Genomic DNA, 14,891 nt, shown 5'->3' with positions numbered 1-14,891 from the left:
TACAATTTATACACCAAGCTGCAGAATCATACGTACTCAACAATAGTGCATTCTAGTGCCATAAAACATTCACTAATATAGATGATATACTGGCTAAAAAATAACTCACTAAATACCAGAAGTTTGAAATCTTTCTTCATATGTTCTCTGATCACAAAAGAATTGGTTAAAAATAAATAACAGGCTGGGCGCGGTGGCTCAAGCCTGTAATCCCAGCACTTTGGGAGGCCGAGGCGGGTGGATCACGAGGTCAACAGATCTAGACCATCCTGGCCAACCTGGTGAAACCCCGTCTCTACTAAAAATACAAAAAATTAGCTGGGGATGGTGGTGCGTGCTTGTAATCCCAGCTACTCAGGAGGCTGAGGCAGGAGAATTGCCTGAATCCAGGAGGCAGAAGTTGCGGTGAGCCGAGATTATGCCATTGCACTCCAGCCTGGGTAACAAGAGCGAAACTCCGTCTCATGCTCACTTCAGCAGCACATATACCAGAATTGGAACGATACAAAGAAGATTAACATGGCCCCTGCGCAAGGATGACACGCAAATTCGTGAAGCGTTCCATATTAAAAAAAAAAAAAAGAAACTCCGTCTCAAAGAAACATAAATAAATAAATAAATAACAACCCAACTAGAAAATATTCAACTATCTATAAATTAACCAATACCATATAAATAACCAGTGAGGCAAAGAAAAATCAGAAGGTAAGTTTAAAATATTTTTGAGCTGTATAATTAAAAAAAAAAATACCAAAATGTATGGGAGGCAGCTAAGGTAGCACCTAGTGATAAATTTGAGGCTTTAAACACATAGATTATGAGAGTAAGTGATTAATATCATAGTATAATTTTCTGCATTAAGTTGGAAAACAGAAAGTACTTGAATTCCAAAGCAAGCAAAAGAAGGCTGAGAGAAGGTGTGGAGTGGTGGTTCACATCTGTAATCCCACCATTTTGAGGGAAGGCCAAGAAAGATAGATTGCTTGAGCCCAGTTCAAAACCAGCCTGGGCAAATGTTGAAACCCCATTCCTACAAAATAATACAAAAATTAGCAAGGTGTGGTGGCATGTGCCTGTAGTCCCAGCTACTTGAGAGGCTGATGTGGGAAGATCACTTGAGCCATGATCATGCCACTGCAGTCCAACCTGGGTGACAGAGTGAGGCCCTGTCTCAAAAATAAATAAATAAATGAAAGTAGGGCTAACAGGGACATGGCAGGCTGTAAAGCTCCACTGATGGCACCACCTGCCCCCACCTCACCACAAGAACACCAATTTAACAAGCGTCTACATGAAAAAGCACCTTCATAAGGACCAAAAATCAGGTGAGTACTCACGGTATCTGCTTTTAACTGTGTATCATTGAAAGAGACAACCAAGAATTAGGAGAAACAGTCTTGAATTGCTGATGTCACTCTGCTCCCATCCCCACACAGTAGTGGTGTGGTATGGAGAGCAATTCTGTTTACTGGGAAGGAGAGAGCACAGAAATTTGGATGCACCGAATTCGGTGCTACCCTGTTACAGCAGAAGGTAAAAATAAAAAACCAAATGCAGCTGATGCTCACTCACAGAGAGAGCATTAAGACCAACCCTAACCAGAGGGAAATCGCGGATCCTGACTGTACAAACTTGAGTTTCCACAAGCCTCTCTGATGAGGGCTAAAATGCTCTGGGGCTATAAATAAACTTAAAAGGCAGTTTAGGCTATAGGGGCTGCAGCTGCTATCCAAGTCCTAGTGCTGAACCGTTTCCAGAGTCTGTAGACTGGGGGAACATGCAACCTACTGAGATATCAGGCGAACTGGCAAAGAAACCGCTGGCATCCTACCTCCCCTATCCCAAGCTGCACAGTTCACGGCTCCAAAAGATGCCCTTTTCTGCTAGTGGAGAGGAGAAAGGGAAATGGGGAGGACCTTGTCTTGCATCTTGGATACCAGCTCAACCACAGCAGGATAGAGCACAGGCCAAAGTCATAAAACCCCTTTCCAGCCCATGGTTCCTAGACATTTTTCAACACACTCTGGGCTAAAAAGGAAGACACTGCCTAGAAAGCAGAACCCAGCCCGAGCAGGATTCATCACCTGCTAACCAAAGAGCTCTGAGGCCCTGAAAAACCCACAGTGATACTCAGATAGGATGTCATGGACTTTGGATGAGACTTGCTGGTTTCAGGTGAGACTCAGCACTTTGACAGTTGTGGTAGCTATGGAGCAAGAATTTTTCTACTTGACAAAAGCAGAGGGAAAAGTAAAGAGGACTTTGTCTTGCACCTTAAATACCAGCTCAGTCATAGACAGGGCACCAACTAGGCCCTTGGGGTCCCCAGTTCCAGAATTTGACTCTTGGGGTCCCCAGTTCCAGGACTTGGTTCTTGAGCAGCATCTCTCACTTGGTCTGGATCAGATGGGAGCCCAGCTCCCTGAAGTTTGAGTCTCAGGCCAGGTAGCATTCACCACAAGCTGACTTAAGAGATGTTGGGTCTTAAGGGAACATCAGCAGTAGTCTGGCAGTACTGTCTGTCACCTGTGCTGGCAGCTGCTATGGCGTGAGTGTCCTCTGCCTGTGAAAAGGGAAGGAAAGAGTGAGAAGAACTGTATCTTGTGGTATGAGTGTGCCAGCTCAGCTACAGTACAATAGTATACCAGAAATACTTCTAAGGGTTTTGACTCCAGTCCCTGGCTCCCAGACAGCACCTCTGGACCCACCAGGGACCTGGGGAATCTCACCATTCTGAAAGAAATGATAAAGACCCGGAGTGGCTTTGCTATCTGGTGATTGTAGAGCCCCAGGGCCTTAAGCAGCCATAGAGTGGTGACAGCAGACTGGGTGAGACACAGAGCTGTGCTTGCTTCAGGTCAGATCCAGCACAGTTCTTGTGGTAGCGACCACAGGGGTGCTTTGTCACTTCATCTCCAAATTCAGATTTATTAGGAAAGAGAGAGAGAGAAAGAGTCCAGTTGTTTGGGTGAAAGTAAGGGAAGAGAACACGGCTTTCTGCCCAGTAAGCCAGTGAATTCTTCCAGATCTTATATAAGACCATCAGGGTGATACTACTATGACTCTGTAACAACCACAGAATTACTTGACCTGGTGTGCACCCGAAAACAAATTCAGCATAGATGGCAACATCAAAGTCTTTTTGAATATCTAGAAAACCTTTCCAAAAAGGATGGGTACAGACAAGTCCAGACCTCAAAAATTGCAGTAAATACCCAACTCTTCAATGAACAGACACAGATGAATATCTGAGTATCAAGACCATCCAGGAAAACATGACATTATCAAATGAACTAAAGCAGCAGGGACCAATCATAGAGAAACAGAGATACATGACCTTTCAAAAAGAGAATTCAGAGAATTCTATTTCTCATAGAAAAAAAGAGCTGTTTTGAGAAAACTCAAAAATTACAATATAACACAAAAGAAATTCAAAATTTTGTTGTAAATTTAACAAAGAGTTTCAAATAATAAGAATTAATCAGAAATTCTGAAGGCAAAAAAAATGTAACTGACATATTGAAGAATGCATCTGAGTATCTTAATAGCAGAATCGATCAAGCAGAAGAAATACTTAGCTTGAAGACAGGCTATTTGAAAACACACCATCAGAGGAGAGAAAAGAAAAAAGAATAAAGCGTTCCTACAGGGTCTAGAAAATAGCCTCAAACGGCAAGTCTAAGAGTCTTTGGCCTCCAAGTGAAGGTAGAGAGAGCTAGAAGGGGAGAGTAAGTTTAATTTAAAAGGATAATAACAAATAATTTTTTAAACGAAGTTATCAACATTCACATAAAAAACGGTTATAGAACACCAAGCAGATTTAACCAAAATAAGACTATAATCAAACTCCCAAAACTCAAGGGTAAAGAAAGAATTCTAAAAGCAGAAAGATAAAAGAAATAAATAACATACAATAGAGCTGCAATATGCCTAGCAGACTTTTCAGTTGAAACTTCATTAGCCAGGACAGACTGTCATGACATATTTAAAGTACTGAAGTAAAACACAAAACTTTTACCCTAGAATAACATATCCAGTGAAAATGTCCCTCAAACATGAAGGAGAAATAAAAAGACTTTGCCTGACAAACCAAAGCTGAGTGACTTGGTCAATATCAGTATCTACAAGAAATGTTAAAGGGAGTACTTCGATCAGAAAGAATAGAACATTAACGAGAAAGAAGAATTCACTGAAGATAAAAAACTGACTCGTAATATTAAGTACACAGAAAAACATAAAATATTATAACACTGTAGCTATTGTATGTAAACTACTCTTAAGTGGAAAGCATAAATGATGAACCAGTAAAATAATAACTACAACACTTTTCAAGACATAAACAATGTAACAAGATATAAAATAAAACAACAAAAAGATAAAAACTTGGGGAACAAAGTTAAGTTGTAGAGCTTTTATTAGGGTTGTTTTTTGCTTGTTTGTTTATGTGAACAGTGTTAGGTTATTTCAGCTTAAAATAATAGGCTACGACATAGATATTGCAATCCTCATAGTAAATTCAAAACAGAAAATATACAACAAACACATGAAAAATAAAAACCAAACAACTAAATCATAATACTAGAGAAAATTACTTCCACTAAAAGGAAGATCAAAAAACAACCCAAAGACAAATGACAAAATGTCAGGGTTAAGATTATATAAGTGTCCTTATTTAATAATAACATTGAATGTAAACTGACTAAACACTACAATCAAGAGATAGAGTGACTTAATAGACAAAAAAAGTAAGACTCAATAATTGGTTGCCTACAAGGACATACTTCATCTACAGAGACACATATAAACTGAAAATAAAGCAAGAGGAAAATATATTACAAGTCAATAAAAATCAAAATACAACAGAAATAGTTATTCTTATATCAGACAAAACAGATTTTAAGATAAAAACTGTAAGAAGAGACAAAGAAAGTCACTATATAATGATAAAGAGGACAATTCAACAAGAGGCTATAACAATTTTAGGTATATATGTACCCAACACTGGAGCACCCAGATATATAAAGTAAATATTATTAGACCTAAAGAGAGAGTTAAATTCCAACACAATAATAGCTGAAGAATCCAACACCACACTTTCAGCATTAGACGAATCCTCCAGATAAAGCATCAACAAAGAAATATTGGACCTAATCTGCATTATAGCCCAAATGGACCTAATAGGTATTTACAGAACACTTTATCTAATGGCTACAGAATGCACATTAGTCGCCTCAGTACAAGAATTATTCTCAAGGATAGAATATATATAGGTGACAAAACAAAATAATTGATATAATATCAAGCATCTTCTTTGACCACACAGTAGAGTAAAGCTAGAAATTAATAATGGGAGAAATTTTGGAAACTATACAATCACATGAAAACTAAAATAATATGTTCCTGAATGAAGTGGGTCAATGAAGAAATTCAGAAGAAAATTATAAAGCTTATTGAAACAAATGATAATGGAAACATAACATACCAAAACCTACAGCATACACCAAAAGCACTGTTAAGAACATAGTTTATAACTTTAAGTACCTACCTCTAAAAAGAGAAACACTTCCAATGAAAAAAACCTAACAACTCATCTTAAAGAACTAGAAAAGCAGCTGGGTTCGGTGGCCCATGCCTGTAACATCTGCAGTTTGGGAGACTGAGGAGGGCAGATCACGAGGTCAAGAGATCAAGACCATCCTGGCTAACATGGTGAAACCCTGACTCTACTAAAAACACAAAAATTAGCTGGACATGATATGGTGGCACATGCCTGTAGTCCCAGCTACTCAGGAGACTGAGGCAGGAGAATCCCTTGAACCTGGGAGGTGGTGGTTGCAGTGAGTCAAGAGTGTGCCACTGCACTCCAACCTGGTGACAAAGTGAAACTGTCTCAAAAAAAAAAAAAAAAACTAGAAAAGCAAGAGCAAATCAAACCCAAAATTAGAAAAAAAGAAATAAAGATCAGAGTTGAAATAAATGTAATTGAAATGAAGAAAATAATACAAAGTATCAATGAATTTAAATATTGGTTTTTTGAAAAGTTAAATAGACAAATTCTTAGCCAGACTAAGAAAAATGAGAGAAGATTTGAATAAATAAACTCAGAGATGTAAAATGAGACACTAGAGATGGAATATTAGTAGCTACTATCAGCAATTAAGTTGGAAATTCTAGAAGAAATGGAGAAATTCCTAGGCAAATATAACCTACCAAGATTAAACCATGAATAAAAAGACAAATTCCTAAATACATACAACCTATCAAGATTGAAACAGGAAGAAATTCAAAATGAAACAGACAAATAACAAGCAGCAAGAAGAAAGCTGTAATAAAAAGTTTACCTGTAAAGAAAGTGTGGGGCCTGATGGCTTCACTGCTGAATTCTACCAATCATTAAAAGAAAAACAAATACCAATCCTACTCAAACTATTGCAAAAAATGGTAAAGGAGTGAATACTTCCATACTTACTGTGCAAGGCCAGTTTTACTCTGATACCAAAACAAGACAAAGGCACATCAAAAAAGGAAAACTACAAGCCAATAGCTCTGATGAATATTGCTGCAAAAATCCTCTACATAATACTAGCAAACTAACTTTGTTACTACATTAAAAATATCACTCATCCTGACAAAGTGGGGTTTATTCTTGGGAGGCAAAAATGTCTCAACATAGGCAAATCAATCAGTGTGATACATCATATCAAGAGAATGAAGGACAAAAGCTATATGATCATTTCAATTGATGCTGTAAAGCATTTCATAAAATTCAACATTCTCTCATTAAAAAACCCTCAAAAAACTAGGTATAGAAGGAACATTACCAGGTGCAGTAACTCAAGGCTGTAATAATAGCACTTTGGAAGGCAAAGGCGGAAAAACTGATGGAGTCAAGAATTCAATACCAGCCTGGCAATATAGTGAGACTTCAACTCCACAAAAAATTATCTGGGCATAGTGACACATGCCTGTAGTCTCAGGTACTTGGGAGTCTGAGGTGGGAAGATCACTTGATCCTGGGAGGTGGAGGTTGCAGTGAGCTGAGATTGCACTACTGCACTCTAGCAGAGGGAAATTCTTTCTTATAAGCAAATAAGGACTAAACCTCAACATAAAAAAAAAGCCATATATCACAAACCAACAGCATATATATCATACTGAATGGGGCAAAACTGAAAGCTTTTCCTTTAAGATATGGTGCATGACAAAAATTCCCACTTCAGTCAATTTAATTTGACATAGTCCTGGAAGCTCTAGCTAGAAGAATTGGAAAAGAGAAGAAAATAAAATGGATCAAAATTGGAAACAAGTCCAATTATCCTTGTTTGCAGATGATAAGATCTTACATTTGGGGAAACCTAAAATTTCACAACAAGAAAAAAAAATGATTAGAACTGATAAACAATTTCAGTAAAGCTGAATAGAATACAGAGTCAACATACAAATAAGATAGCATTTCTATATGTCAATGGGGAACAATCTGAAATGGAAATGAAGATAATTTCATTTTCAATAGTCATAAATAAAAATCAATCCTTAGAAATTAATTTAACCAAAAAAGTGAAAGGTCTTTATAATGAAAACTATAAAACACTGATGAAAGAAATTGAAGAGGACACCAAAATAATGGAAAGATAATCCGGAGAGAAGATCCAAGATGGCCATTTAGAAATTGCTCAGGATTGCAGCTCCCAGTGAAAGTGCAGAGGGTGAGTGGACACCGCATTTTCAGATGGATTTTTATTGCCCACAGACCAGGAGATTCCCAGGCAGAGGAGCCCCACAGGTCGCCAGTGCAGCTGTTTTGGCCAGCGTGGCTGCTTTGCCTGGCATGGCTGCTTTGTCAGCACCCCAGTGTAGTGGTTCTCTGTACAAAATACACTCGTCCAGGTGCCCTTTTAGCTGGCGATTCAAGCCCTGGTAAGTCGCCCATTCATCTGATTATAAAAAGGAGACTAAACAGGGAGCCAGGCCAGGAGATTCCTGGGAAAAAGAAGCACCACGAATCTCAGCACAGCTGTTTACGCTGGTGCAGTAAGTCACCGCACAGGAAATCACAGAGATCCTGGCGCCTTTTCAACAGGCGACTGGAACACCTCGGAGAGAGTAAACTGTTCAACTAAAAAAAAAAAAAAAAGGGCTCTGAGGCAGGGAACCAGGTGATCAGGCTTGGCTGGTCCCACACCCACAAAACAACAGCAATCAGAAACTCTCTGGATTAAGAGTTGTTTTACAGCAAGCACAGCTGAACCTGGGATGACCCAGCTTTGTGTGGGAGGGGCATCTGCCATTACCGAAGCACTCCACGACTAGGGAGGTAGTCCACCATTGCTGAGGCAGCCTGTCATTGCCGAGGCAACCCATAATTGCCAAGGCAACCTGCCATTACAGAGAGAGTCCACCAATACAGAGGTGGGCCTCCATTGCTGAGGCAGTTCTAACTAACCTCATATAAACAGGACTGCAGGGAAGCCCACAGCAGCTCAGCAAAGCCTCTGCAGGCAGACCGTGAGTAGGCTGCCTCTTTTCTGGGCAGGGCAGCCCTGAAAAAAAAAGTCAGCAGCACAACAGAAACTCATAAATAAAGCCCTAACTCCCCAGGACAAGCACCTGGGAACAAAAAGCAGTTTATGAGTTCTGCTACAGCAGACCTAAAGGTACCTGCCCAGCAGCTCTAAATGAACAACAGAGCTCACAGCTCAGCACTTGAGCTCCTATAAAGGACAGACTGTCTCCTCAAGCAGCTCCTTGACCCCCGTATATCCAAAGAGTCACCTTATAGAGGAGAGATCAGACTGATATTTAGCGGGTATCCTTCTGGGACAAAGATAGCAGAAGAAGAAACTGGTAGCAACCCTTACTGTTCTGCAGCTGCTGCAGGTGATCCCCAGGCAAGCAGGGCCTGGAGTGGACCTCAGCAGTTCTACAGCAGAGGGGCCAGACTGTTAGAAGAAAAACTAAGAAACAGAAATAATTTCATCATCAACTGGACGTCTACTCAGAGACCCAATCTGAAAATCAGCAACTACAGAGATGACAGGTGGATAAATCCACACAGATGGGAAGAAAACAGCACAAAAAGGAGGAAAACATCCGAAACCAGAACACCTCTCCTCATACAAGGGATCACAACTCCTCACCAGCAAGGGAACGAGGCTGGATGGAGAATGAGTGTGATGAAATGACAGAATCAGACTTCAGAAGGTGGGTAAAGAGAAACTACTATGAGTTAAAAGAACATGTTCTAACACAATGCAAAGAAACTAAGCACCTTGAAAAAAGATTTGACAAAACGCTAATGAGAATAGACAACTTAGAGAGGAATATAAGTGAATTGATGGAGCTGAAAAACACAACACGAGAACTCCATGAAGCATGCACAAGTTTCAGCAGCCGAATTGACCAAGCAGAAGAAAGAATATCAGAGGTCGAGGATCAACTCACTGAAATAAAATGAGAAGACACGATTAGAGAAAAAAGCATAAAAAGGAATGAACAAAGTCTCCAAGAAATATGGGACTATGTGAAAAGACCTAATCTATGTTTGATAGGTGTACCGGAATTTGATGAAGAGAATGAATCCAAGCTGGAAAATACTCTTCAGGATATTATCCAGGAAAACTTCTCCAACCTAGCAAGGCAGGCCAATATTCAAGTCCAGGAAATACAGAGAACACCATAAAGATATTCCTCAAGAAGAGCAACCCCCAAGGCACATAATCATTCGATTCACCAGGGTTGAAATGAAGGAGAAAATGCTAAGGGCAGCCAGAAAGAAAGGTCCAGTTACCCACAAAGGGAAGCCCATCAGACTCACAGCAGATCTTTCAGTAGAAACCCTACAAACCAGAAGAGAGTGGGGGCCAATATTTAACATCCTTAAAGAAGAGAACTTTCAACCCACAATTTCATATCCAGACAAACTAAGCTGCATAAATGAAGGAAACATAAAATCCTGCAAACAAGCAAGTACTCAGAAATTTTGTCACCACCAGGCCTGCTTTACAAGAGCTCCTGAAAGAGGCACTACACATAGAAAGGAACAACCAGTACCAGCCACTCCAGAAACACATCAAATGGTAAAGAGCATAAACAAAATGAAGAATCAACATCAACTAATGGGCAAAACAGCCAGCTAGCATCAAAATGGCAGGATCAAATTCAAACATAACAATATTAACCCTAAATGTAAATGGACTAAATGCCCCAATCAAAAGACACAGACCGAAAATTGGATAAAAAGCCAAACCCATCAGTATGCTGTATCCAGGAAACCCATCTCACATGCAAGGATACACAAAGGCTCAAAACAAAGGGATGGAGGAAGATTTACCAAGCAAATGGAGAGCAAAAAAAAGCAGGAGTTGCAGTTCTTGTCTCCGATAAAATAGACTTTAAAGCAACAAAGATCAAAAGAGACAAAGAAGAACATTATATAACGGTAAAAGGATCGATACAACAAGAAGAGCTAACAATTCTAAATGTATATGGACCCAATACAGGAGCACCCAGATATATAAGGCAAGTTCTTAATGACTGACTCCCACACAGTAATAGCGGGAAACTTTAACACCCCATTGTCAATATTAGACAGATCAACAAGACAGAAAAATAACAAGAATATCCAGGATTTGAACTCAGACTTGGAACTAGCAAACCTAATAGACATTTACAGAACTCTCCATCCCAAATCCACAGAATATACATTCTTTTCAGCACCATATCACACCTACTTTAAAATTGACCACATAATTGGAAGTAAATCACCTCAGCAAATGCAAAAGAATGGAAATCATAACAAACAGTCTCTCTGACCACAGTGCAAGCAATTAGAACTCAGAATTCAAAAACTAACTCAGAACCACACAGCTTCATGGAAACTGAACAACTGGTTCTTGAATGTTGACTGGATAAACAATGAAATGAAGGCAGAAGTAAGGATATTCTTTGAAACCAATGAGAATGAAGACACAACATAACAGAATCTCTGGGACACATTTAAAGCAGTCTCTAGAGGAAAATATATAACAATAAGTGCCCACGTAAGATGCAAGGAGAGATCTAAAATTGACACCCTATCATCAAAATTGAAAGAACAAGAGGAGCAAGATAAAAAAACTCAAAACCTAGCAGAAGACAAGAAATAACTAAGATCAGAGCAGAACTGAAGGAGATAAAGACACAAAAAAACCCTTCAAAAAATCAATAAATCCAGGAGCTGATTTTTTGAAATGATCAACAAAATAGACAGACCAATAGCCAGATTAATAAAAAAGAAAAGAAAGAATAACCAAATTGAAGCAATAAAAAAAGATGAAGGGGAAATCATCACAGATTCCACAGAAATTCAAACCATCATCAGAGATTATTACAAACAACTCTATGCACATAAACTAGTACCTGGAAGAAATGGATAAATTTCTGGATGCTTGCCTCCTCCCAAGCCTAAACCAGGAAGAAGTCAAAACCCTGAATAGACCAATAACAAGGTCTGAAGTTGAGGCAGCAATTAAGAGCCTACCTCACAAAAAAAGCCCAGGTCCAGACGGGTTCACAGCTGAATTCTACCAGACATACAAAGAGTAGCTGATACCATTCCTTCTGAAACTATTGCAAATAATCCAAAAGGTGGGAATCCTTCCCAAATCATTTTATGAGACCAACATCGTCCTGATACCAAGACCCGGCAGAGACTCAACAAGAAAAGAAAACTTCAGGCCAATATCCATGATGAACATAGATGCAAAAATCTTCAATAAAATACTGGCAAGACGATGGCACAGCACACCAAAAAGCTTATCCACCATGATCAAGTAGGATTCATCCCAGGAATGCAAGGCTGGTTCAACATATGCAAGTCTATAAACATAATTCACCACATAAACAGAACCAAAGACAAAAACCACATGATTATCTCAATTGACGCAGAGAAGGCATTTGACAAAATTCAACAGACCTTCATGCTAAAAACCCTCAATAAACTAGGTATTGATGGGACGTATCTCAAAATAATAAAAGCTATTTATGACAAACCGACAGCTAATATCATACTGAATGGGCAAAAACTGGAAGCATTCCCTTTGAAATCTGATACTAGACAAGGATGCCCTCTCTCACCACTGCTATTCAATGTAGTACTGGAAGTTCTAGCCAGAGCAATCAGGCAAGAAAAAGAAATAAAGGGTGTTTAAATAGGAAAGGAGGAAGTCAAATTGTCTCTATTTGCAGACAACATGATTGTATATCTAGAAGACCCCATCGTCTCAGCCCAAAATCTTCTGAAACTGATAAGCAACTTCAGCAAAGTCTCAGGATACAAAATCAACGTGCAAAAATCACAAGCATTTCTACGCACTAATAAGAGACTGAAAGAGAGCCAAATCAAAAATGTACTGCCATTCACAATTGCTACAAAGAGAATAAAATACCTAGGAATACAACTAACAAGGAACCTAAAGGACCTCTTCATGGAGAACTACAAACCACTGCTCAATGAAATAAGAGAGGAAACAAACAGATGGAGAAATATTCCATGCTCACAGTTAGGAAGAATCAATATCGTGAAATGGCCATACTGCCCAAAGTAATTTACAGATTCAACGCTATCCCCATCAAGCTACTAATGACCTTCCTCACAGAACTGGAAAAAAACACCTTAAACTTCACATGGAACCAAAAGAGAGCATACATAGCCAAGTCAATTTTAAGCAAAAAGTACAAAGCAGGAGGCATCACACTACCAGACTATACTACAAGGCTACAGTAATCAAAACAGCATGGTATTGGTACCAAAACAGAGATATGGACCAATGGAACAGAACAGAGGCCTCGGAAGCAACACAACATATCTACAACCATCTGATCTTTGACAAACCTGACAAAAACAAGCAATGGGGAAGGATTCCCTGTTTAATAAATGGTGTTGGGAAAACTGGCTAGTCATGTGCAGAAAGCAGAAACTGGATCCCTTCCTGACACCTTACACTAAAATTAACTCCAGATGGATTAAAGACTTAAACATAAGACCTAACACCATAAAAACCCTAAAAGAAAATCTAGGCAAAACCATTCAGGGCATAGGAGTAGGCAAGGACTTCATGACCAAAACACCAAAAGCATTGGCAACAAAAGCCAAAATAGATAAATGGGACCTAATCAAACTCCACAGCTTCTGCACGGCAAAATAAACAGCCACTAGAGTGAATCAGCAACCAACAGAATGGGAAAAAATGTTTGTAGTCTACCCATCTGACAAAGGGCTGATATCCAGAATTTACAAAGAGCTAAAACAGATTTACAAGAAAAAACAAGCAAGCCCATTCAAAAATGGGCAAAGGATATGAACAGACACTTTACAAAAGAAGACATACATGAGGCCAACAAACATATGAAAAAATGCTCATCATCACTGGTCATTAGAGAAGTGCAAATCAAAAATACATTGAGATACCATTTCATGCCAGTTAGAATGGCAATCATTAAAAAATCTGGAGACAACAGATTCTGGAGAGGATATGGAGAAATAGGAACACTTTTATACTGTGGGTGGGAGTGTAAATTACTTCAACCATTATGGAAGACAGTGTGGTGATTCCTCAAGGACCTAGAAATAGAAATTCCATTTGACCCAGCAATCCCATTACTGGGTATATATCCAAAGGATTATAAATCATTCTACTATAAGGACACATGCACATGAATGTTCATTGCAACACTGTATACAATAGCAACGAACTGGAACCAACCTAAATGCCCATTGATGATAGACTGGACAGGAAAAATGTGGCACATATACACCATGGAATATTATGTAGCCATCAAAAACGATGAGTCTGTGCCCTTTGTAGGGACATAGATGAACCTGAAAACCATCATTCTCAGCAAACTGACACAAGAGCATAAACTCAAACACCACATGTTCTCACTTATAGGTGGGTGTTGAACAATGAGAACACATGGACACAGGGAAGGGAGCACTACACACTGGGGTCTGTTGGGAGGAAATAGGGGAGGGACAGCAGGGGGTGGGGAGTTGGAGAGAGATACCATAGGGAGAAATGCCAGATATACGTGATGGGGAGGAAGGCAGCAGATCACACTACCATGGATGTACCTGTGCAACAATCTTGCATGTTATTTACATGTACCCCCCCAAACCTAAAATGCAATTAAAAAAAAATTATCTGAGGAAAAAGAGATAATCCATACTCATGGATTAGAAAAATCAATATTGTTAAAATGTCCTCGTACCCAAAGCAATCTACAGATTCAATGCAATCCTTACCAAAAAACAAATGACATTCTTTACAGAAATAGAAAACAACAATCCTTTTAATTTATATGAATATAAAGAAAAACAACCAACCCAGATTATCAAAAGTTATTCTAAGCCAAAAGAATAAAACTGGAAAAATTACATTACCTGACTTCAAATTATACTACTGAAATATAGTAAACAAAACAGCATGATACTGACATGAAAAGAGACACATAGACCAATAGAACAAAGTAAAGAACCTAGAAAGAAATCTATACACACCTGCAATGAACTGGTGTTTGACAAATGTGTCAAAAACATACATTGGGGAAAAGACAGTCTCTTCAATAAATGGTGTTGGGAAAACTTGTTCATATGCAGAAGAATAAAACTAGACCCTTATCCCTTACCATATACAAAAATAAAATCAATATGTAAAGATACAAATCTAAGACCTCAAACTGAAAATACTAAAAGAAAACAGTGAAGAAACTCTCTAGGACATTGGTCTGGGCAATGATTTCTTGAAAAATATTCCATAAGGACAGGCGACCAAAGAAAACATGAACAAATTGGATCTCACCAAAGTAATACGTTTCTTTACAGCAAAGGAAACAATCAGCCAAGTGGAGAGACA

The 14,891-nt window shown here is 38.9% G+C and overlaps 1 non-coding gene across 1 annotated transcript; it reads left to right on the top strand.

Moving 5' to 3' along the window:
* The first annotated feature begins 464 nt into the window (after positions 1–464).
* LOC118153266 (U6 spliceosomal RNA) lies at positions 465–571 on the top strand. The gene has a single exon (XR_004742523.1). It is a non-coding gene; the product is annotated as a U6 spliceosomal RNA (small nuclear RNA).
* Positions 572–14,891: the final 14,320 nt, after the last annotated feature.

Source organism: Callithrix jacchus, chromosome 4 (assembly GCF_049354715.1).
Source record: "Callithrix jacchus isolate 240 chromosome 4, calJac240_pri, whole genome shotgun sequence".
Taxonomy (NCBI): domain Eukaryota; kingdom Metazoa; phylum Chordata; class Mammalia; order Primates; family Cebidae; genus Callithrix; species Callithrix jacchus.
This window is presented reverse-complemented; position numbering and strand designations above follow the sequence as displayed.